Here is a 21,621-nt window from a genome sequence, read left to right on the forward strand (position 1 = left end):
AAAATCTCTTATAGCCACTGATCTTATACATGTAAAATATGCAAGTAAAAGAATTGGTTTTAATTAAGGTGTGATTGTGGATGGGGCTCTTCTCTCCCTTTATTTCATAGACTTTCAGTAAAGGAATTATGGTAACAATGTTTCTTAAAAAATTTCTATGCTTACTGTCCTTGGTGGATTACATGGTCAGATTTCCTGAAGGCCCAGAGTTTGAATCCGGGTGTCTCTACTTGTACCTCTGACACTTAGGGCCAGCTCTCACTTAGGGATAAACTGCTATCAGTTTCTGATGATGGAACCCAGCTCCAGATTATTTTATTATGTTGATTTCAGTATTTTGAAATGTGAAAGTATTTTGATGTCTTAAATGAGACTCTGGTAACTCTTCATCATCCTTTGAATGGTTAACCTGTGGACTCCTATGATCATGTTGACTGACTGAAGTTCTTTCCTGGAGTGTCATTCATAACTTAGGCCAAGTTTTATGAAAATGCACAGACATTGCAGTTCCTCTTAAAACTTGGCCAGACATGTCCCAATGATACCTTTTGAAATCACTGTGGATTCTCTGGTGCCTGGAAAGAAGAATCTTGCTTCTTGTCCAGGCTGGTGCTCCCTGTTATCCCTCCTCCTTTCTCCTTTTCTTTTGTCCCCTTGTTTTCTTTTTCTTGATGATCTTCTAAAAGAGGAGACCCTTCGACTTTCAGTGCTTTTCCATCATCCTGTGTCCATGTTTTCTATCCCTTATCTGAAATGCTTGGCACTAGAAGAGTCTTAGGAGTTTTGCAGATTTGAAATATTGACAGAGTATTTACCAGTTGAGTGTTGATATGATGCTCAAAAAGTTTTGTGTTTTGGAGCATTAGAATATCAGATTTTCATATTGGGTTTGCTAAATCTGTATCCCTTTCCTCTCAAGCATTGATGCATCTGGATAGCTTTAAAAAGGTACAGCCACTGGGTTCTGGATCAGGTGGGACAGTAGTTCCTCAGAGTTTCCCAGAGAGCGTGCAGTCTGGGTTGGGGAAAAAAGTACATATCAAAGAGCTTCTTAGTGTGGTGCTGGATTTCTGTGGATAAGTTACATCAGAAGGAGTCTAGGAATAGAACATTCCTGGAAGCCTGGTTGCATATGGCAAGCAAAGGGTTCTGCAAACACCCATGGCTGCTGTTTAGATGTCTGATTGCTCTACTGCTAATGGCCTCCTCCTGGAACATGGATTTGGGGAATTTGCCTGCTTTGACTTGGAGTGTTGACTGCAGTTTTATGCTTGAGACCTCAACCAGTGGCAGGAACTGGGCATGGGTGAGCCTGAAAGTAAACACCAACTCACACCACACACATGCCTTGATTGGCACCTAGGAAGGGAAGAGATAGCTAAGTACTATGGGAAATAAAGTATGGGTTACCATTCTTGCTGAAAAAAGGAAAAGCTAGTTGATTCAGAGTGAGGATTATTTAAAAATAAACTTAATTTTAGAATAGTTTTAAATTTATAGAAAAGTTGTATAGGTAGTACAGTTTCTCCATCCCCTTAAGCCCATTTATTCAATTTTTAACTTCTTAACATTAGTCAAGTACTACTTCTTTGTACACTAGTCATAACCAAAATTGTTGCATTATTAACTAGAGTGCATATTTTATTTAGATTTAGGTTAGTGTTTTATTTTTTTTTGTTATTGTTTTAGCAGCTTATTGCCTAATGTGCTTTTCCAGTCCCAGGACCCAATCCAGGCCACCATATTACATTTACTAGTCAAGTCTTGGTTATGACTGTTTCTCAAAATATCCTTGTTTTTGATGACCATGACAGTATTAAGGACAGATGTTCAGATATGCATAGAATGCCCTTCAGTTTGGTTTTGTCTGGTTTTTTTTTTCTAACATCATTAGACAGGGGTTATGGGTTTCAGTGAGGAAGACCATAAAGGGAAAATCATCTTCTCACAGCATCATAGCAAGAGTACCATCGCCTTGACTTGATCACCTGGCCAGCAGTAGTGTTGTCATGTATCTCAACTGTGAAGTCGCAGCCCCTATTTTGCATTCTGAATTCTTTGGAAGGAAGTCACCATCTACAACCCACATGGAAGGGTGGGGTTTATACTCAACCTCTGTCAATTATTTGGAATGCTCCTTAATCAGGAGATTTGTCTCTATTCTTATTGATCTATTGTCATTTGTATCACTGTGACCCATGGTTTTGAGTTGTCACCTAGTACTGTTATTTATTTCATTGCTCACATTTTTCTAGCGTTGACCATTAGGAGCTCTTTCATTTGGCTCCTGTGTGCCTTTGTCATTCCTGCCTCATTGTGGGTTATTTTGTGGGTTTTTCAGCTCTTCCTTTTTGACACTGTAAGAGACTCCAGGCTCATCGCAAACATTTCCTGTCCAAGGCTAGACTTAGCCATTTCTTTTAAGAATCCTCATCCCTTTTATTGGAGAATAATCTTAGAAACCAAGATTTGGGCATTAAGTGGCTAACAGTACTGTAATTCCAATTTTTATGGAAGCAACTGAGTAACAAAAGCAAAGTACCTGGGGCTGGGGTTGTGGCTCAGTGGTAGAGCGCTTGCCTGGCACATGCGAGGCACTGGGTTCGATCCTCAGCACCACATAAAAATAAATAAATAAAGGTACAACTAAATAAATCTACAACTAAAAAAAAGTACTTTAAAAACAAAAAAGCAAAATACTTAAGTTATAGCAATGGTGAGAAATTTCCCCACTTTGAGGGGAAAGTCAACCCGATGCTTGCTTGTGGCATAGCACAAAATGTGTTTTCTACTGTAAAGTTATGGAGGTGTAATCATTTCCCGGAGGGAGGTGGAGTGGGGCCATCTTTATTTTCTCTGAGTTTTTGTCCTTGCATGACGTAGTATTTCATGAGGGGTTTATACATCCTCCCCTGGGCAGCCACAAACTTCCAACTGCCTTTCCTTTCCTTCCATATGGAATAACATCTTTACAGGATCCACATGCTCCTGGGGTGCAGTGGACAGCCTGGGAAGGCCCAGGGTGATGGAGCTTATCCAGCACTGTAACCTCGGGAAATGTGGTGGCGGAGGCCTTGGGGAGAAGTGGTCCAGTTCTGGGTGTGTCCCCAGGACATGTCAATAGGTCAGAGAGGGGAGGGAGGGGCTGATAGAGGAAGGGAAGACTCCATGTTCTTGGCATATCCCCCTGGAGAGCAGCGGTGCCATCTTGCTGAGACGGAGAAGACTGGAGGTAGAGCAGCCCGGACACAGGAGCCACATGATGCTCTCAGGAAGCGTCAGAGACTCTCCTGACAAGGGACTGGGTTTTCCTGCTAGTTTCCTTTTTCTGACTTTCTGTTTATCATACCAGAATCTCTAAAAGGAGAAGCTGGTTTCAGAAACAGCACCTGGCTCTGGAGCAGGGAGTCCAGTGTGAAGGTAAAACGGTGTGTGAGAGGACGGTGTCTTCACCCTAAGCCCTGCTCCTGTGTGGAGGTGGAGAGGAGCTTGGGGTTCTGGTGAGGAGCTGGACTCTACTGGTCAGTATGTGAGGTGCCTTGGAAGTCCATAGTTGGCATCAGTCCTGACCTCATCTTGTCCCTTTGGGGATGCCTTCCTCCCTCTCCTGTTCTGTTTAAACTAGGATTCCATGGCTCCTTGTCATGGGCTCTCCATCCATCTGTGACCCCCAGGGCCTCCGAGTGGGCAGGTCAGAATGTGAAACAGAGTTTTCCACAAGTCTGCAGTCAGTGGCCACAGCAGCGGGAGAGATGGTGCCTGAGGGAGGCCAGGTAACACTGGGGGCTTAAACCTGGCATCCTGAATTAAGAGTTTACAATATATGAACTTTTTGCTTTGAAAACAAAATACATTCCAAAGAAAATAAGCTTTTAAAAATAAGCTTCTTAATAATAATAAAAAAAATGGTGTGTGGGGGGAATAAAATGAAGTCATTTTATTTTATATTTCATCCTATTTTATATTTCATTTTATTTTATATTTCAGGTAATTTCTCTTTATATTGATGGAGGGAAAAAAAATTAAACAAACCCAAACCGGGTCATACAGACCATAGTAGTAACAGTAAGTTCTGTCTGTATCTAATTGTAACCAAGATCCAGTTAATCAAAAACAAATTGATGGGGATGAACTTTCCAGAGGGTTTTCACATTGTGGGTAGTAAGTAGTCAGATGGCAGGTTTTTCTGGGTTTAGAGGAAGGTTTCTATTTTCAGTAGCTGCCTCCCCTGGAAGTGCACTGCTCCCTGAGCTAGTGGCACAGTAATGACTAAGCTGGACCCAGAGCAAGGAGGGCCCAGAGCAGAAAGCAAACCTGGTGCCCTCAGGCCCAACCCTCGCCTGGTGGCTGCTCTCTCTAAAGCATAGGCACACACTCGTCTGGAAGATTTGGTTTCCAGGCCCCCAGCAAGAAGGAGACCGCGCATTTCAATTGACAAGAATATTAAAAGCTATAAGCTAATGGCAAGTGGAGTGAGACTATCTTAACAAGTAGATGTGAACACTGAAAAGCAAGAGCAAGCCAAGTGCATTTGACATGGACTCGAGCAACCCCTTACATCCCAAGAAAAGGCCCCTTTGTATACAGTTACTCCTGAGCCATGTTCATCTTCCCCATGTGGCAAATGAGCCAACACTGGAGCCTCGGGCAAGTGACCCTCTCCACAGCTGTCATAGGCAGGATTGGATCTGTACTCTATTTCTAACTATGCTAGGAGTTTCATTTTCAGAATAGTCCTTACAGTCAGAGAGGAATATAAGCCATTTCAGAATATTTCTCCTGGTTTGCTATAAAAATTGCCATCTAATTGTATCTCGTTGGCCAAAGCAGCTGCCAGAGGTTTCCCTACTGTGACATCTCTGTTGTCTGAAGGAGTGGCCCTTTGATAGGCTGTCCCTTGGAGGACTGTACATCTGGCCCTTTGTCATTTATTCCCATTTTACTCAGAATCTGTTCTGCCTTCGGCTGGCCAAGGAGATCTCATAGGCATGTGAGGGCAGGAATCTGGAGGGGTCTCAGGGGCCCTGTAGGTTTCACTGGTTTGTTGTGGTCATAAAAGTGGACACAGTCAGGTCCCAGGGAAGAAACAGGTAGGTGCTAGCTCTGGAATGTGTGCCACAGGGCCTGCATGAGGAGCACAACCCCTGGACCTTCTGGCATCAGTTTCATATCTACAGGGACCCATATGGAACATAGAGCCCATCTGGGGCTTCTTGCCTGAAAAATGTAGCAGTAGATTGCTGAATACTGACTTTGGACTTCATAAGTTATTGGAGATTCTCATTTTATAGGTGAGAGGTCTAGAGCTGGAGGGTGTCCAGGATCTAGTCCAGTTCTTCCACCTGCAGGTCAGAGTTGGCATTGGAGCCAGTATCTATGATCCCTCCCCTGATAGTATGCGTCAGTGGCTTTATCCCAGAGCTTCAACCTGAGGGACCCCAGCCACCCACCCTACCAGCTGCCCATCAGGTGGAGGTGTTTGACTGGCATCTTCACATTCCTAATTCCCTTCTCAACTGGATTCTGAGAATACCATCTGCTGTCCTTGGAGGCTGGGCAACACTTGGTGACCTTCAAGAGCATGCTGGTAACTCCCTTTCGCCCAGGCCTGCACACCTGAGCCTCTTGCTAACTGGGAGAGATAAGCACCACATTTTCTTTGAATATTGATTGGAACCTTGTTGGCCTTTTCGGGTGAGCTCACTGTGTTTAGAGGGGCTCCCTGTTGGGATTTACTATGAGGATGTGTGTAGGACTCATTTACCCAGCTGCGTGATGATCTGTGATCCCATACCTCTCATGATGGCAGATTTTCCTTACATTTTACAGATTACTTGCTGAGTAGAATTTATGTCTAGGTGACTTTTTTTTTAAACAAAAATAATGTCTTTTTAAAGACTTGGTTTAATTCTTACAAGGGGGGAGTTTCTTCACAGCATATGTAGTTCATATTGTGCTGGTTAATACCAGCTTCCTTAACATGGAATATTAGGCTGAAAGGAGTTTTTCATATATTTTGTCAATCAAGAATAAAGAAATTAGGAATAAATTTTATTGGAATCTGCTTCTGGGATTGTCGTGTTAGGAGCTCTGTGAATCTGTTCCTCAGTGAAACAATAGTAACTGGGGAAAATTATTTTAAGAAAACATCCAATTAAAGTCTTTGGAAAGTGTCCTGAAAGCATATAGTAATTGGAGAAATATCTGATTGTGACATCTACTAAATCTCTGGAGTTTTTGGCAACTGACCACGACCCACTCCTTTCCTCCCACCCCAGCCTGTTGCCCAGCTCAGCATGATGGAGTATGGTTGTGCAGGCAGGGCTTTCCCCCCACGTTTTTATCAAGGACGAAGTTATCACCTCAGAGTGGCAGTCTGTCAGCATTTCTCATCCCACTTCCAGAACTCCAGGCCACAAAGGCTGAGTTCCACCAGGGTGTTCTGCCACTCCTCACAGGGCAGAGGCCCCAAATGCCATCTGTCACCCCAGCCTTGCCGCCAAGAAAACCTAAGGCTGCCATCCCCATGCAACACCCGGCTTATGAATTGGAAATGTTACTGTGAGAGAAGCAGGCTACTCTGCTCCCACCTCCAAAGAAGCAGTTCAGATTTTGACCAGGTAAAAGAGGTAGGCTGTAAAAATAGAAAACTCTGGAGCTCTCCTCAAGGTATCAGTTTATAAGAGAGTGCAGGGAAGTTTAAGCCAAGGGTGGTCTAAAAGAAAAAATGTATGTATGTATGTATGTATGTATGTATGTATAGAAGGATGGATTGATTGGTTGGTTGATTTTGGTGGCAAGCAATTAAGATGCTGGTAGCTCCATGAAAGCAATAGGCAAAGCAAGATACAAGCAGGGAAAGAGGCAACTAAGAAGAGACATTCTGGAGTCAGAACAAACTTCATACAATGACATAAAAAGCTATTCCTGCAAAAGACCTGTATTTAATTAGATTGTAGAGCAATTTAGGTTCCCAGCCTTGTCTAAGATAGAGCATAGAGCAATCAGTCAGCAATTAGTTGGGCCTAAGAGCTGAGTGTGGTAATGTCATGTCAGAGGCAGACAGCCTAACAGAGTGATCAGGGAGAGTACTGTCAAGAAGAACCCAGATATAACCATTGTCACCCAGAGAGATTATTTGTTGTGTATGCTCAAGGATGTGCCCTACAAGGAGCAGCTTCAGAGGTTGCATGCTACATGGTGGAGGTCAGGGGATAGATTTCACCAAACTAGCCCAGCCAGGTCTCTGAAAAAATAAACAAAAGCAAATCTCCTCTCCTGGAGGAGAGGGGATCAGTGTCCAGAGTTTCTGCATTGCCATTTTCAACATGAAATTAGAAGATGTGCAAAGAAAGAGGAAAGTAAGACAGGAAGACTAACAGGTAACAGAAGGGCCTAATAGAGGACTGAGATATTAGTCTTATGGGATTCAAAAAAGTAATCTAAAATATATTCAGAGAACTAAAGGGAGGGGCTGGGGTTATGGCTCAGCGGTAGAGTGCTCGCCTCACACATGCAAGGCCCTGGGTTCAATCCTCAGCATCACATATAAATAAATAAAATAAAGCTATTTTTTAAAAAAGAACTAAAGGGAATCATCCTTAAAGAAGTAAAGGATGAGGACATCATCTCACCAAATAAAGAGTATCAATAAAAGAATTGATTGAAAAAAATGGAAATTCTGGAATCAAAAAGTTACAATAACTGAAATAAGAATTCACTAGAGGGACACAATAGTAGATGTTAATTGCTAAAGAAAGAATCAGTGAATTTGAGATAGAATAGTAGAGATTATGCAATCCAAATAACGGGAAAGAAAGAAGAAAATGAACAGTCTTAGAGATGTGTAGTATTCAGTGAAGCACACTAGCAAGTGAAATAAGAGTATTAGGAGGAAAAGGGAGAGAGAATGAAAACAACAAGCAAAGACACTAGAATAAATAATAGGCCAAACACAGTGGTGCATGCCTATAATCCTAGCTACTCTGGAGGCTCAGGCAGGAGGATTCAAAATCTAACGCCAGCCTGAGCAATTTAGGCAGACACTGTCTCAAAATAAAAAGGGTTGGGGATGTAGTGATAGAGCATTTCTGGATTCCAGTCCTGGTACTACCAAAAAAAAAAAAAAAAAATAGTGGGTGAAAAACATTTATCTATACATCCGGGAAACTCAGTGAACTCCAAATAGGTTAAACTCCAAAAGATTCACCTGCAGGCACATCAAAGTAAAAATGTTGAGACAAGGAGAAAATCCTGAAAGCAATAAGAGACTAAGGACTCATTCTGTAGGTGGGAGAAATAAACAGCTAACCTCTCATTAGGTACAGTGGACCCGGAAGGCAGTGGGACAGCACAAAGTGCTGAAAGAAAACACAACAAAATCTGCCACCTTAGTATGTCTACCCAGCAAAGACATCTTTCAAAAATGAAGGTGAATTAAAGACATTTTCAGATTTCAAAAACAAAACAAAAAACTAGAGAATTTGTTGTTAGCTTACAGGAAATACTAAAAGGAGGTTCTTTAGGCTGAAAGCAAATGACCCCAGATGACATTTTAAATTCAGATGAGAAAACAAAGACTGCCAATAAAGGTAACTGTGAAATTATAAATGCATAATTTTTTTGCTTTCTTCTTTTAACCAATTTTAAAAAGTGGTTTTAGAAAATAACACATACATGATTATGATGTGTATGATGATACAACATTGAGAAATGAGGTGCATCTGGCATTGGTAGCACAACGGAGGCAGATGGAGCAAACCTGTATTGAGCATGGAGACGGACATCATGGTGACCACGTCCTCAGGAGGAAAGGTGGAGAAGGCTGGTAAACTAGCTCTGTAGCTTGTACTGCTCACCTCTCTTCTTTAAAGACAACATTGTACAGAGTAGCAATTATGACAGTGTTTTGGGGTTGTGTAACAATATTATGTATATTGTATATTATAATGTATTGTGTATACCAATAGATGAGATGGGGAAGTGGCACTACAACTGAGCAGGAGTACTGTTTCTGTATCTCCCTGGGGTCCTGTGAGTGAAGGAATGAGAGAGAGGTTACACTAGAAAATATCTATATTATGTGGTGTGCATCTCCAAATATGTAACAGTGAATCCCACCATTGTCTATAAACGCATCATTAAAAATATGGAAAAAATTTAAAAGAAAATATCCAATTAATGAAGAGGAAAATAGCAACAAAAAGTCTATTCCCTTGTCACCCCAAAGGGCTTTTATTAAGATGCATTTTACACTTTTAAAAGATTCTACTGGAAAAGAAATTTCATCAGGTTTCTGGATGGAGCCCACAGCCATCTCTGACTTATTCTAGGTCTGTTTTTCCAAAGTGTCTTTTAAATGTGCTTGTAAGAACAGTGTCCACCTGCCCTGGGGCTTGTGAGGAAAAAGGCAAGAGCTGTGCCCTGAGGGAGACAGAGAGAGTTCGGGGCTGGTTCCTGGTTCCACTGAGGGTCGCTTTTCCCTCTGCGACACCGGGTTTCAAGCATCATCCTCAACACTCAGTGAGATAATGACAGGGAAGTGCTTGACGCCACCTCTGCCTCCGTTGCACCCCTCACATCTGATGTGCAGGCCTGCACCCTCTGTGAGCAGATGCTGGGCTGTCCTGCTCCTCGGCCTCCCACTGGCCTCAGCACCAGCTCAGGTGATAGACTGGAGCAGTGCATTGGATGGAAAGTATTAGGTAGAATGTGCAAGGTGTCTTGGTGTGACTGACTTGTACCCTCCCCAAATTCATACGTTGACAGCCTGACTCCCAGTATGACTACACTTGAAGGTAGGGTCTATAAAGAGGTAGTTAAGGTTAAATTAGGTCATGAAGGTGGTGTCCTAATCCAGTAGGACTGGTGTCATTATAAGAAGAAACACCAGGGAAAAGACACAAAGTGAAAAGCTGGCAGGAGGACACAGCAGAAAGGCACTGTCTGCTGGCTTGAGAGTGTGCTCTCATAAGGAACTGAAGTGGCTGGCACCTTGACCTTGGACTCGCCAACCTCCAGAACCGTGAGAAAATAAGTGTCTTGTTTCTGAGGCACATTGTTATGGCAGCCAGAGTAGACTACCACACATCAAAAGTGGAGACTCAGTGTTCTTTCTCATACCCACCCGAGTGGCTGCCAATTTCTGCCTCCTTGAGCAACTGGGAAAGCGGCCCCATTCAGAATTGTAAAGGTGGAAGCCAGGAAGATGTAGTAAATTAAAAATGGCTGCCTTGGAGGTTGTCTTCTCTCTGCTCCGTCATGTCTGTTTGCCATCTGTCCACCTGCTATGGGGTCTGGCTGATGTGCACAGTGGCACTAGAAACAGGATGGAATGTCAGCAGCCATTCCCAAAATGCCAGGTTTGCTTTGGGTTTTGACCCCTTCCCTCTCTGTCCCTGCTATAGCAGTGTTGATGGTTCGTCATGGGTGTTTTCAGATCTGCTTTGCGCTTTCTCTATTTTCCACTCCTTGGATATGAGATTTGATCATCTCGTGCAGCCTTGTTTAAGATCTGTAGAGTGCTATATTTATTTGACTTTATTTGAAATTTTAAGGCTTTACTTAATGTTGTTCCAAGTGATCTGATGAATGTCGGACTCTAGAATTTATACCTTAAAAGGCTGAAACGCTGATGTGTTTGAAGACTTTCTTCTGACTATCTAGGGCAGGGCAGCTAAAAACCCCTTTGGAATTAGTGTCAAATTAGTGTCAAACTTTAATTAATAAAGTTGTTTTTTAGAGCTCTTTTAGGTTCACAGCAAAATTGAGGGGAAAGTAGAGAGATTCCCACATCCTCTGACTCCACATAGAAAATCTTTCTCGGTAGTGTTCATGAGGAAAGGAGGAGGAGATTGCTGTTTAAAGAAATAGTAAGGTTGGAGGTGTCAGGCCACCCACCCAAGTCTGGTAGGAACGTGGGCCCAGAGCCCAGCATAATATCACTGGGGTGCCCAGTGACTACCTGTGGGGCCCAGCGAAAACCACAGGAGATGTCACCAACTGGATCAGATATGATTTCTGGGCAGGTGTTCTCATTGCTCACATCTCAGGCTATCATTCTTCAGAAATAATGCGTCATTTAAGGTTTAAATCCTAACTTCCACCCAAATCCTATCTCATTTGACCCTTAGCAAGACCTAGAAACATTAAATTTAACATCATGAGTTGTGGCCTACAAACTCTCATATGCACTTTCTTATTTGAGATTTTCAGCAAACCTTCTGTTGGTTTGTTTTTTGGGTACTAGGGATAGTACCCAGGTGTAAGGCAAGCGCTCTACCACTGAACTACATCCCTCTCCCAGCAAACCTTGTAGGCAGGCTATCTTTCTCACTTTATGGCAGTGGCCGTGGACTCAGAGTCAAGCTTTCCAACAATCAGAGGGTTGGTTGAGGGTTGGGGATGAAGATGGAGGTGGCACACTGGCTTCATGAGCCCTCTCTTGGTCCAGTGTTTCCTAAAGGGCAGGTCTGCTATTAAAAAAAACATTCAGTGATGCTTATTAAAGCATGGTAAGGACAGTTTTTTTAAGAACTACCTCAATGTGTTCAGAGACACAACAGGGTCTTGCATTAGGGAGAGAGATTAGGCCCAGTTTCAATTACAGAGGGCAAGTAGAAACATATAGCCAAAGAGTAGGGTGGGGATCAGTGAATGGAAAATTACTTAGAGAGAACATCAGGGGTCAGGGGGATTCTGACTAAACTGGTCTAACTAGTTTTTTTTACTGAAGATAGGCCAGAGTTACTAGTCATGTACTAGAGTAGTGGTGGTGGTAAGGGTTGATGATCTTGGTCATCTATGGATGATGATCAGATACCTGGGTGGGAGGTCCTTGCTAAACTACCTTAGCAGGGCTCTTGGCTAAACTTGGATTTTTATTAGGTAGTGCACAGATGGGCCTAGAAGAATGTTCAGGATCCAAAGTTTGGCCAACAGAGAATCTTTGTCACTGCCCCTGGTAGGAGAGCGGCAAGCTTTAGATTTGAATAGTTAAGTATATATATACTAAATATTTAGCTATCAAAATAGTTCATGTAGCACATTTGTTAAAAAATTATTTGAAGAAAAACTCATGAGCCATAGTATAAGTCATGATAGAAGCAATGGCCCCCTGGGTGCCTGCAGTTCAGAAAGTACTGTAGGGTCCGTACCAACTTTGGGAGATGATAACTTCTTGTCTCAGCCTTGTTGGTTGTGCACAGAATGTCCTCACTCAGACTGGGAATAATGATTTTCTGTGGTGGCCAGGCTTTGTTGTAAGGAGCAAATGACAAAATAGAGCGAGCATAATTTATATCATTTTGGGTACTTTGCCAGTGTAGCACAGTAGTTTGGGTGGGTGGGGGATGGCATGGGGTCGAGGGGTGGCAAGTGGTGCAATGAGGTGCCCAGAGTGTGATTTTCCTGAGACTGAATGGTTAAATGAAGACCTGAACCAGGCCAAGAGCCTAGGTGTTCTGACTTTGTGTCATTTGTGTCCATTGCATTTCTCTGCCTCTCACTGGTGGTAGGTAGATGTGCCCTATGCTGCCGGACTGAGTGTGCTGTTGGTTTTCAACTGCACGGCTGTTAGGATCCTTGGCTGTGTGTAGAGTAGCTCAGGCTAATTTACGACCTCAGTCATCTTCATGCAGCGTGCCCACTGCCTCCCCATCCAGCGTTCTGGAATGTTGTGAATGTGTTCACCTTGCCCAGTAAGTAAGCAGTTCTCTCCAAGAGCCTAGTTCTCACTGAGCTCCACTTATAGGGCCAGATCATAGTCTAGGGTGTTAGGTGACACCTGTGTTCTCCAGAGGAGAGAGCTCATTCCACTTGCAGAGGCCCACCCTGCCTGGCTGCACTGTCAGTGTCCTGGCCTATGTTAAGGAGGCTGGGCCTGAAGTGGGCTGGTAAGGGGGAGGCTTAAGGGGCTCGGAGGATGTACCTGCTCCATGCCGGTTTCCAGCTTTTAGTTTTTCTGCAGGTTTCTTCTAATGAGAGATGGCAACAATTTGAAAATTGAATTTTGAAGACATATTTTCTTTGATCCCTTTACTACCCAACTGCCAAGAATATTTACAGTAAAATGTAAAAAGCCTAAGTAGAGCTTTTAATTAGCTTTCACTGTCTCTGTGATAGTAACATTACATGTGCTATGTGGCAGGGAGAAACTTTGTGGGGGCCTTTGTTCTCAGTGCATTCTCTTTATTTCAGAATTCAGCTGCAAATATTTGAGAAAAAAAGAAGTAATGGCTAAAGTACCTCTTGTCATTTTTCTTAGGATTACACAGATATCCCAACCCATTCACATTCTCTTCAGAAACATAACCAGCTTAGGAATCTTTCTGGAATAAGGCCACAGTGAAAGAAAGGGAAACTAGTTCCAGCAGCTTTCTGGAACAATCTCACTTCTGTACTGCATGGGAGAGGTAATTTGAAAAGTCCAGCTCCAAGGCAAAATATGGCCCTGGTATAAGGTTTTTGCTAATGGACTGGAAATTTCTTGGGTTTTTGAGTTATCAGGTGGTTTTAGTTTCTTTTGTTGTTTGAGTTTTATTTTATATCTGCAGAACCAATTCATCCTTCAGAGCTGGTGAGCATGGCTTGACTTTAGGTTTCGTTGTGCTGGTGCCAGACTGATCTTTGGAACCCCTGCAGACCTGCTGGGCTGAGGGAGTTTCCTTTTGTGTGATGGTTGTAATTGTTGCCTCTCTGTTCTTCAGCAGGTGCATCTTGACCCAGCTTTACCAGGCCTGAGCACAGGTCACTCTTTGCTCTGCTGGTAAGGAATGATGCTCATTGCAATCCTTGTAGATTAGGCAGGATCCTTCCGGTTTGGATCAAGTGAGCAAGAGGTTTGTTCTCCTTCTCCCTCCTCCTCCTCTGTCTCCTTTTTTTTTTTTTTTTTTAATAAGAATATGGAGCACTGAAGTTCTTTGAACACTTTACCTTGGTAAAGTGTTCCACCCATCAATAAATGATTAAAACGGTTTCCATTTTTACAGTTAAAGCAGGTAGATAATATACCACTTCGCTAGAGAGCTACATATAGTTAAGCATGCAGAATGTGTGACTCAGTATTTCCGAGGTACTTAGAAGACCAAGATATCTTTCCTTGATGTTGATTTGCTGGTGAGGAAGCTAGAAACAGAATTGGCTGGTGGTGCCCACTGGGAGGCCTTGGGCAGGTCGTTCCTAGTCTCCTGGCTTCCTGCCTTGATTCAAAAATAACTTTGTCTTCCCAGCATATCATTGATCTGTGGTTGTTGCTTTGCATTTGGAGCCCTTTAAGGAATTTTGTTGCTACTTAGAAAATATATTTTCTCTTAAAGCCAACTTTTACATTTGTGAATTAGAAAATAAGCTTTCTTAGTGGTGATAAAAATAAGTCAGACCTACCCAACTCAAGGCACCTGAAACACAGGAACTTTCAAATTATTATTTGTTCTGCTCTTTCAGTGGTGATCTAGGAAGAAATAATGTATTTAGAGTGAATCTGCCAGTGCCTCACGGGCTCACGGGCTATCCTGCTGAAAGTGCCAGGGTGGGTGAGAATGGCAGAGGGATCAGCAGGAACAAGGGGTTTAGCTGGAGCTGGAATTCTGCACACTGTTGTGCATTGCAGACACCAGTGTTTGCAGATAGGCCTAAGACCATCTTCAGATAAGTCCTAGGACCTGTATCTTCCCTTTGTTTTCCTGAAGCTCCATTAGCAGGGAGTTTTGAAGGTTGCCTGGATTTCAAGTCTTGAATTAGTAATTTGCTTTCCAGTAAATAAAACTGAAACCTGGCTTTGCTTTCAGTGTAAATTAGAATGTGGAGCTTCCCATTCTTAAAGGTCTTGAGTAGTACCAAGTCAGTGGGTTAGTCAGCTTTCTGTCTCTGTGACAAAGGACCTGAAATGAATAACTTAAAAGAAGGAAAGATTTATCTTGGCTCATGGTTTCCTAGGTTTCAGTTCATGTTTACTCAACCCTACTGTTTTTTGAGCCTGTAGTAAGGCAGCACCTGGCAGTGGGAGCATGGAGTAGAGAAAACCTGGTCACCACATGACAGCTGGAAGGAAGAGAGACAGGAAGGAGTCAGGCTTCTAATGTCCCTTTCAAGAGTGTGCCCTTGACCATTTAACTTCCTTCTATGCCCCATCTCATAAGAGTTCCACCATTTCCCTATAGTGCCACCCACTGGTGACCAGTGTTATGGGCCCTTGGGACATTTAGGGTCCAAGCATCTGACTAGCCCCTCTGGGAGCTAGTGAGAGCTTATCTCTTATGTCAAGAGTGCACTCTGCTCTTAAGTACTAGTAAAGGCTTTGGAATGGTTGTATCTCATGAGCAGGCTGACCTTGGGCAAGGCCCCCACTGGCCTGCCATTTTTATGTGGCCTGCACTGCCCTTGTGTTGAGCTGGTTTACTCCCTGTGGTGCTTCCCTTGTTAAACTTCTTGACCATTGAAGTTTTTGTAAGAAGAATGGGATGTAGGCTTCATTCTTGAACTGTAGAGTATGTGTCACCAGTGTGAATTGAGGACAGCATGGTGACTGTTTCTCAAAACACCTTGATACATCATCACTTGTCAAACCAGAATGTTTTCCAGTAAATTAATGGAACCTGTTGGGAACCATAAGAGAGGGAAATTGCAAGTACTTGCACAAAAATAACAGAAGCCCCTGCTCATAGAGCCAGCTTGTCACCGTAGAAGCCCTGTCTTAGGTTGCAGCTTGCTGATTCATGGTGCGTGGGGGGTGCATTGCCCATCCTGTTTTCCCACTGAAATATCTTGTTTCTGTGCAATACTTACCTAAGTGTTGGCTCCTCTTTTTGCCTTTTCACTTTACTATAAGTTGGTATTGTTGGCTAGGCTTATCTCAATCCTGTTCAAAAAGTTTTGTTTTTTAATAATTTTAGTTGAAATATTTTTGACAAAAACATTGACTTTGTTTTCAAGGAGCTTAGTTTCAGCCCAAGAAATGGAAATCAATCATGAAGGATACAAAGAAGCTGCTCCCATCCTGAAGTGTTCTTGCCTTCTCCATGAAGATCCATTTCCTCTTGGTATCTGTGTTGCTTAATGTGAAGGCTGGAGATTGGGTCAGAGCCTGAGCGACCACAGGGGACACTTGTAAAGATGATGGGCGGGGAAAGAGAGGGAAATATCATTTAGTGTGTTTTGAATCTGAACTGTTTCCTTCCAGGGGTTCCTGAAAGGGATGGAAGGAAGAAAATTATAGTCCAATAAATAATATAAGACAAAAATAATAGATGTGAACGTGCTTAAAAAACGAAAACCTCGACTATGCCTAAAGTAGTGTCTCGGTCGGTTGTCTGCTCTGATACCCGGGACCGCGAGGAATATGACGATGGTGAGAAGCCCCTCCACGTCTACTACTGTTTGTGTGGCCAGATGGTCCTGGTGCTGGATTGTCAGTTAGAGAAGTTGCCCATGAGGCCTCATGACCGATCCCGTGTGATTGATGCTGCTAAACATGCTCACAAATTTTGTAATACAGAAGATGAGGAGACTGTGTATCTTCGAAGGCCTGAAGGCATTGAACGACAATACAGGAAGAAGTGTGCCAAGTGTGGACTACCTCTCTTCTACCAGTCCCAGCCGAAGAATGCCCCTGTGACCTTCATCGTGGATGGAGCAGTAGTGAAATTTGGTCAGGGTTTTGGGAAAACAATATATATACTCAGAAACAAGAGCCTCCAAAGAAGGTGATGATGACCAAACGGACCAAAGACATGGGCAAGTTCAGCTCTGTCACCGTGTCTACCATTGATGAAGAGGAAGAGGAGATTGAGGCTAGGGAAGTTGCTGACTCCTATGCACAGAATGCCAAAGTGATTGAAAAACAGCTGGAGCGCAAAGGCATGAGCAAGAGACGACTGCAAGAGCTGGCTGAACTGGAAGCCAAGAAAGCTAAAATGAAGGGGACCTTGATTGACAACCAGTTCAAATGACCAAAGCTTTTCTTTGAGCCCAGACGGAGGCAAGCATTTAGATCAAGAAGAAAAATAATTTCTTGATTATATGGACTGGTTTCTGTTTATTCCTAGGAGAAGGCATTACTTTATTTCCCATTGATTCTCTCTCATTCAGTGAGGTCTTTGAGTCCATTTGACCTGCTTTCTAAGAGATGGATGTTTCTAAGTCTTTATGTAGGTTTCTGTACTAATTTTTGTCCATTTGATGTAAACTTCTTCAGCTTTGTAAGAACTTTATGAATAGATCAGTGCTTGAGTGTCTCTAGTTTCTAAAATGACTTTTTATTCCTTTTCCAGTTAATAGAATATTGAAAGACTTTTGGAAAAAATATTATGTTGTGTCATAGAGAAAAGTAGCATGGATTATATTTAAAATTACAACAAGTCATATCCTTTTAAGTGACTCTGTCGCTGGTCTTAGGATGGTTCTTAGGAATGGCTATGGTTTGAATCTTTGTATTGTCAGCAGAGTTTCATTGAGAGCCAAAATCTGCATAAAACTCTCTTTACTTCAAATATTGGAGCTGTAGGTGAGCCATACTATATTAGACTTTATACTTAAAGAAGGAGATGCCACAGGGCTGGGGATATTGCTCAGTCACAGAGTGCATGCTAGGCATGTGTGAGGTCCTGGGTTCCATCCTTGGCACTACATATGCGTGTGCATGCTTGCATACTTGTGCTCACATACCCTAAAAGGAAAAGCCACATTGTAGTGAGGGAGTTGGTTAGCTCAAATTTGAGTTAAAATAGGGTCTTAATAAGTAACCCAAGGGAGCTACCATCTAGTGAGACAGCTAGGAGTACTGCTTCTCTGTGTGGTACATGAGATAAACAAAATTATCTGCTAGGTATCTTTTATTTTACATTTGCTATGTGCAGAGGAATGTTGTATGTATAAATATCATTTTATGTCATGCTGCTTCAAGGATGTCAATATCTGTGTATTTATTTGAACCCATATTTTTATCTGTTCTCCGTATTACAAAGTGTGGGGTCAGAAAGCATGTTAACCTCCTCATTAATCTACAGTGGATTGCAGTTATTAGCAAGCATCCAAGACTTGTTTTTGAGGTGCTGCTGGGAAATGGTAGTACAGTTTTCTTTGTGCGCTTTCTGATTTCTTTATTCCATGGAAAAGTAGGTTGGAACCAGGTAGATGTAATCTAGCCTGAGCTGGACAAAAGGGGGGTGGAGTTCCTGGGAAGGCTTCAAATGGGGCATGTTATCATCTTCCAAGTTATTCTCCTACATCCACCAAGGCTTTAGCAACTGAGTCTTCCTTTCCACCTCATCTCTTATCCTTATTCTGAGAAAGAAATCACCATCATATGGATGAACAACTCTGACCATCTCACAGTTTCTCAACCTCACTCCTGACAATGACCTCTACCTTTACTTCACTGTAGCCATAAACTCCCATGATCACAGTCTGGATGTCATCTATACCACCTCTGAAATCCAATGTTTTATTCTTTGATGACAGTCATACTCAGTTCTTCTAAAGCTGTTTTATTTTTAGATTTGAAGGGTGATTATTAGTAGTAAATAATGAAAAATAGTACTAGTAATAGAAAAAATACTCACCACTCTTTATTGAGTATTTAGTATGTGTCAGATGCCAGGGAAAGTACTTTACAGGTATTATCTAAACAACATGATAATTCTTTAAGATGTTACTGTACCCATTCTAAAAATTAGTATTCTGACACTCAGAGAGTTTAAGTTTCCCAAGATCCTGTATGTGGTAAAGACAAAAGTTTGATTTTAGAACTAAAATATGAAAACTGCTTCTACTGTAATTTTTAGAATATATATTATTAATATCAGAACACATTTTCATTTCGAGAAACCAAAAAAGTGCATTAACTCCCTATAACAAATCTGTGGTTACATTTCGACATATTTTCTGAAATATTTGTCTTTAGATACTAGTTCTAAACCATTTCAATATCTGGTTGATGTTGTATGTTTTGTTTCATCTATATGATTATAAAATGTTATGTCATTAGCACCAAGCAACATATGCTCTTTATTATGTTTTATTCTTTTATGTTGAAGTAATTGTTTAAAAATTAGCATAGTTCCTCTTTTCTATTAACTCATATTATTTTATAGCAGATAGTGTTTTAATGTTAGTATAAGAGATAAAGAGCCATATTGAAATTTTGGAGAGAACCACCTCTCCCCTTTTTTGCAAAATATCCACTATGAAAAATATTAAAATGTTTGTGAAATTAAAAAACAAAAACCAAAAACCTCCAGAAGGGAAAATGATTGCATCTTTTATAAGCTTTTGGTTGTAATTTGAATTAATGTGCTCTGTGCTCTGTTTTGCATATGAGAAACAGGACTAGCCTGTTTTTAGGTCCTGACTTCTCTCCGCAGCTGTGACCTTGAGGGAGCTTCTCTACCCCAGTGTACGTGGCTGCCAGGTGTTAACTCAAGAATCTCCATCCTCATTGCCCTGCCCTGCAGTAAGAGAACCAATGCGTCAAGAGACATGGAAGACATCTGCAGAATGTGTCATGGTGCTCGCACATACACTTCCTCCCTAGTGAGGATTACTACCCAAGGAGTCTCTGGGCAGGGTGTATCTGCCCACCGAGGCCAGAGGAAGGCAGGCAAGCAGCCAGAAGGCATTGTAGGCTTGGTACCTCTTGGTCTCCCATGGGTTGGAAACATGGAGAAATTTGACCCTTGGCATATACCAGCAGCAGACATCAATAAGCCCTGGAGAAGCGTGATGCTGCTCTTCCCAGGCTTGAGGAGGGTGGGCACCACCTTGAGTTTGGCACCTCCAGTAGCCCACGGTAGAAGCCCTCCCCTGGATGGGGCAGGTGTCAAGGAGAGAGGACCAGTGTTTTTTCAGAATTGTGCCATATTTTGTTCTGTAACTTCTTTGATTTAAAAGGAGAAAAGTGACTTGCTGAAGTATCTACCACCTGGGATTCTTTGACTTCCTCTTCATAGTCCAGGGAGGGTAGAGCTGTATCCTGCTCCTCTTCCTGCTTGACAGCTCTCAGGAAGTGGCTAGCCACAGTTGTTTTAACCAGATAGCTTCTGGGTGGCCTCAGGCAGGGCAGGGGTGAAGTAGGAGTATAACATTGATTAACTTAACTGGAGTCAGTTAAGCTGTGATCCTGCAGTCGTTCCCATGCAGCAGCCCCATCTGCCACATTAAAGTAATATAAACCTGAGTTCATTTGTGTTGGGGTTTTGCTTGCCATTAATTTATAAGCCTCTTTTAGCAGTTTAAGTGCTCTAAACAAGAAGAGTTTATTCCTAATTCTGTATTTATGTAATGTATTTTAAACAATATAAAAAACTTCTACTTAACACTGGGACTTCTTTGATTTTTCTTTTTGCAATCTTAAGAAACACTTGCTGTAAGCAAGTCTCAATTGGCTACTACTAAAAGTTGAGATGGATTGAGGTGATTCTGTCTATACTCCCCCAGTCTCTTTGTAGGAACCCTCCTTCACCCAAACTCTTAGGTAGTGTGGGAGGCCTGGTGCTACAGTAGGACCCCAGCCCTCCAGCCATGGGTACCTGGCTTGAGCTGAGCCCTTCGATTCCCTTCCCTGGAGAAGCTTGGAGAGGAGCCACTCAGTCAGCCTCTCTGGGGGCTTACACGACACTGGGGAGTTTGTTGGGGGCTGCCTTACTTCCCACTACGTAGACTGGCTCATCTGTGAGTGAGGAGACTGATACGGATAAGCAGAGGGGAGCTGAGGAGGGCTGCCTGCGCTCTTGGCTTTGGAGTCCATGTGCAACCTGAGGAGGACCAAGGAATTTCTTGTAGAGGGGGACCTCAACTCAGAGTGAGTGGGGTTCTTGACAAACATCACAGAAATGAGTTTAAGGACAAGTTAGAGGCATATAAGTTTAAGAAAGCAAAGAATACATGTTCAAGGGAGAACATGGGCTATCTCAGGAGTGAGAGACACTTTAGAGTTCTTGGGCTCTTTTAATTAAAGGAAACTTGATGAGTGGGCATGGAAGGTATAGAGGGGTGACATAAGTTCATGGTGGTCTGGTCCTTCTCAGGATCTTTAGGCCTAGGTGATCTCCATTATTTGATCAGTAGATAATATTGGGAAGTACCCTGTATTACAGGTTTCTTAAAATAGTGCATTTCTCTTTGCTTAATTATTATGTAGGCTGATTAAGAGTGCACAAGTTATCTTTTTTAAGTGGGTGAATTTATGGTAATTCTTAAGATTTACAGATTTCCCAGAAATTTGGCAGTGATAGGCCTAAGAGAGAGAACTGGGTTTGGAAGTGAAGGTATGAGGAGCTTTAGAACAAAGCTTTTAGATTAAGCTTATATTTTCTTTTTTTTTTTTGAATTGTTTACTTTTTATTTATTTATTTTTTATTGGTTGTTCAAAACATTACAAAGCTCTTGACATATCATGTTTCATACATTAGATTCAAGTTGGTTATGAACTCCCAATTTTACCCCATATACAGATTGCAGAATCACATCGGTTACAAGAATCAACAAATGGGACTTACTTAAACTGAAAAGTTTTTTTCTCAGCAAGAGAAACAATAAGAGAGGTAAATAGGGAGCCTACATCATGGGAACAAATTTTTACTCCTCACACTTCAGATAGAGCCCTAATATCCAGAGTATACAAAGAAC

At 42.2% G+C, this 21,621-nt stretch overlaps 1 protein-coding gene and 1 pseudogene across 17 annotated transcripts in view; both read left to right on the top strand.

The window, feature by feature from the left end:
* LOC308632105 (STING ER exit protein-like) overlaps positions 1 to 19,716 on the top strand; it is a 33,875-nt pseudogene extending 14,159 nt beyond the window's left edge. The window contains exon 2 of the transcript XR_014024324.1: positions 16,178 to 19,716. The product of XR_014024324.1 is annotated as an STING ER exit protein-like (transcript). The remainder of the gene's footprint in view (positions 1 to 16,177) is intronic.
* Positions 1 to 21,621, top strand: part of INPP4A (inositol polyphosphate-4-phosphatase type I A) — a 135,799-nt gene that overhangs the window by 37,337 nt on the left and 76,841 nt on the right. The window lies entirely within an intron of this gene.

The sequence above is a fragment of the Spermophilus citellus genome (assembly GCF_964194105.1).
Source record: "Spermophilus citellus genome assembly, chromosome: 13".
NCBI lineage: Eukaryota > Metazoa > Chordata > Mammalia > Rodentia > Sciuridae > Spermophilus > Spermophilus citellus.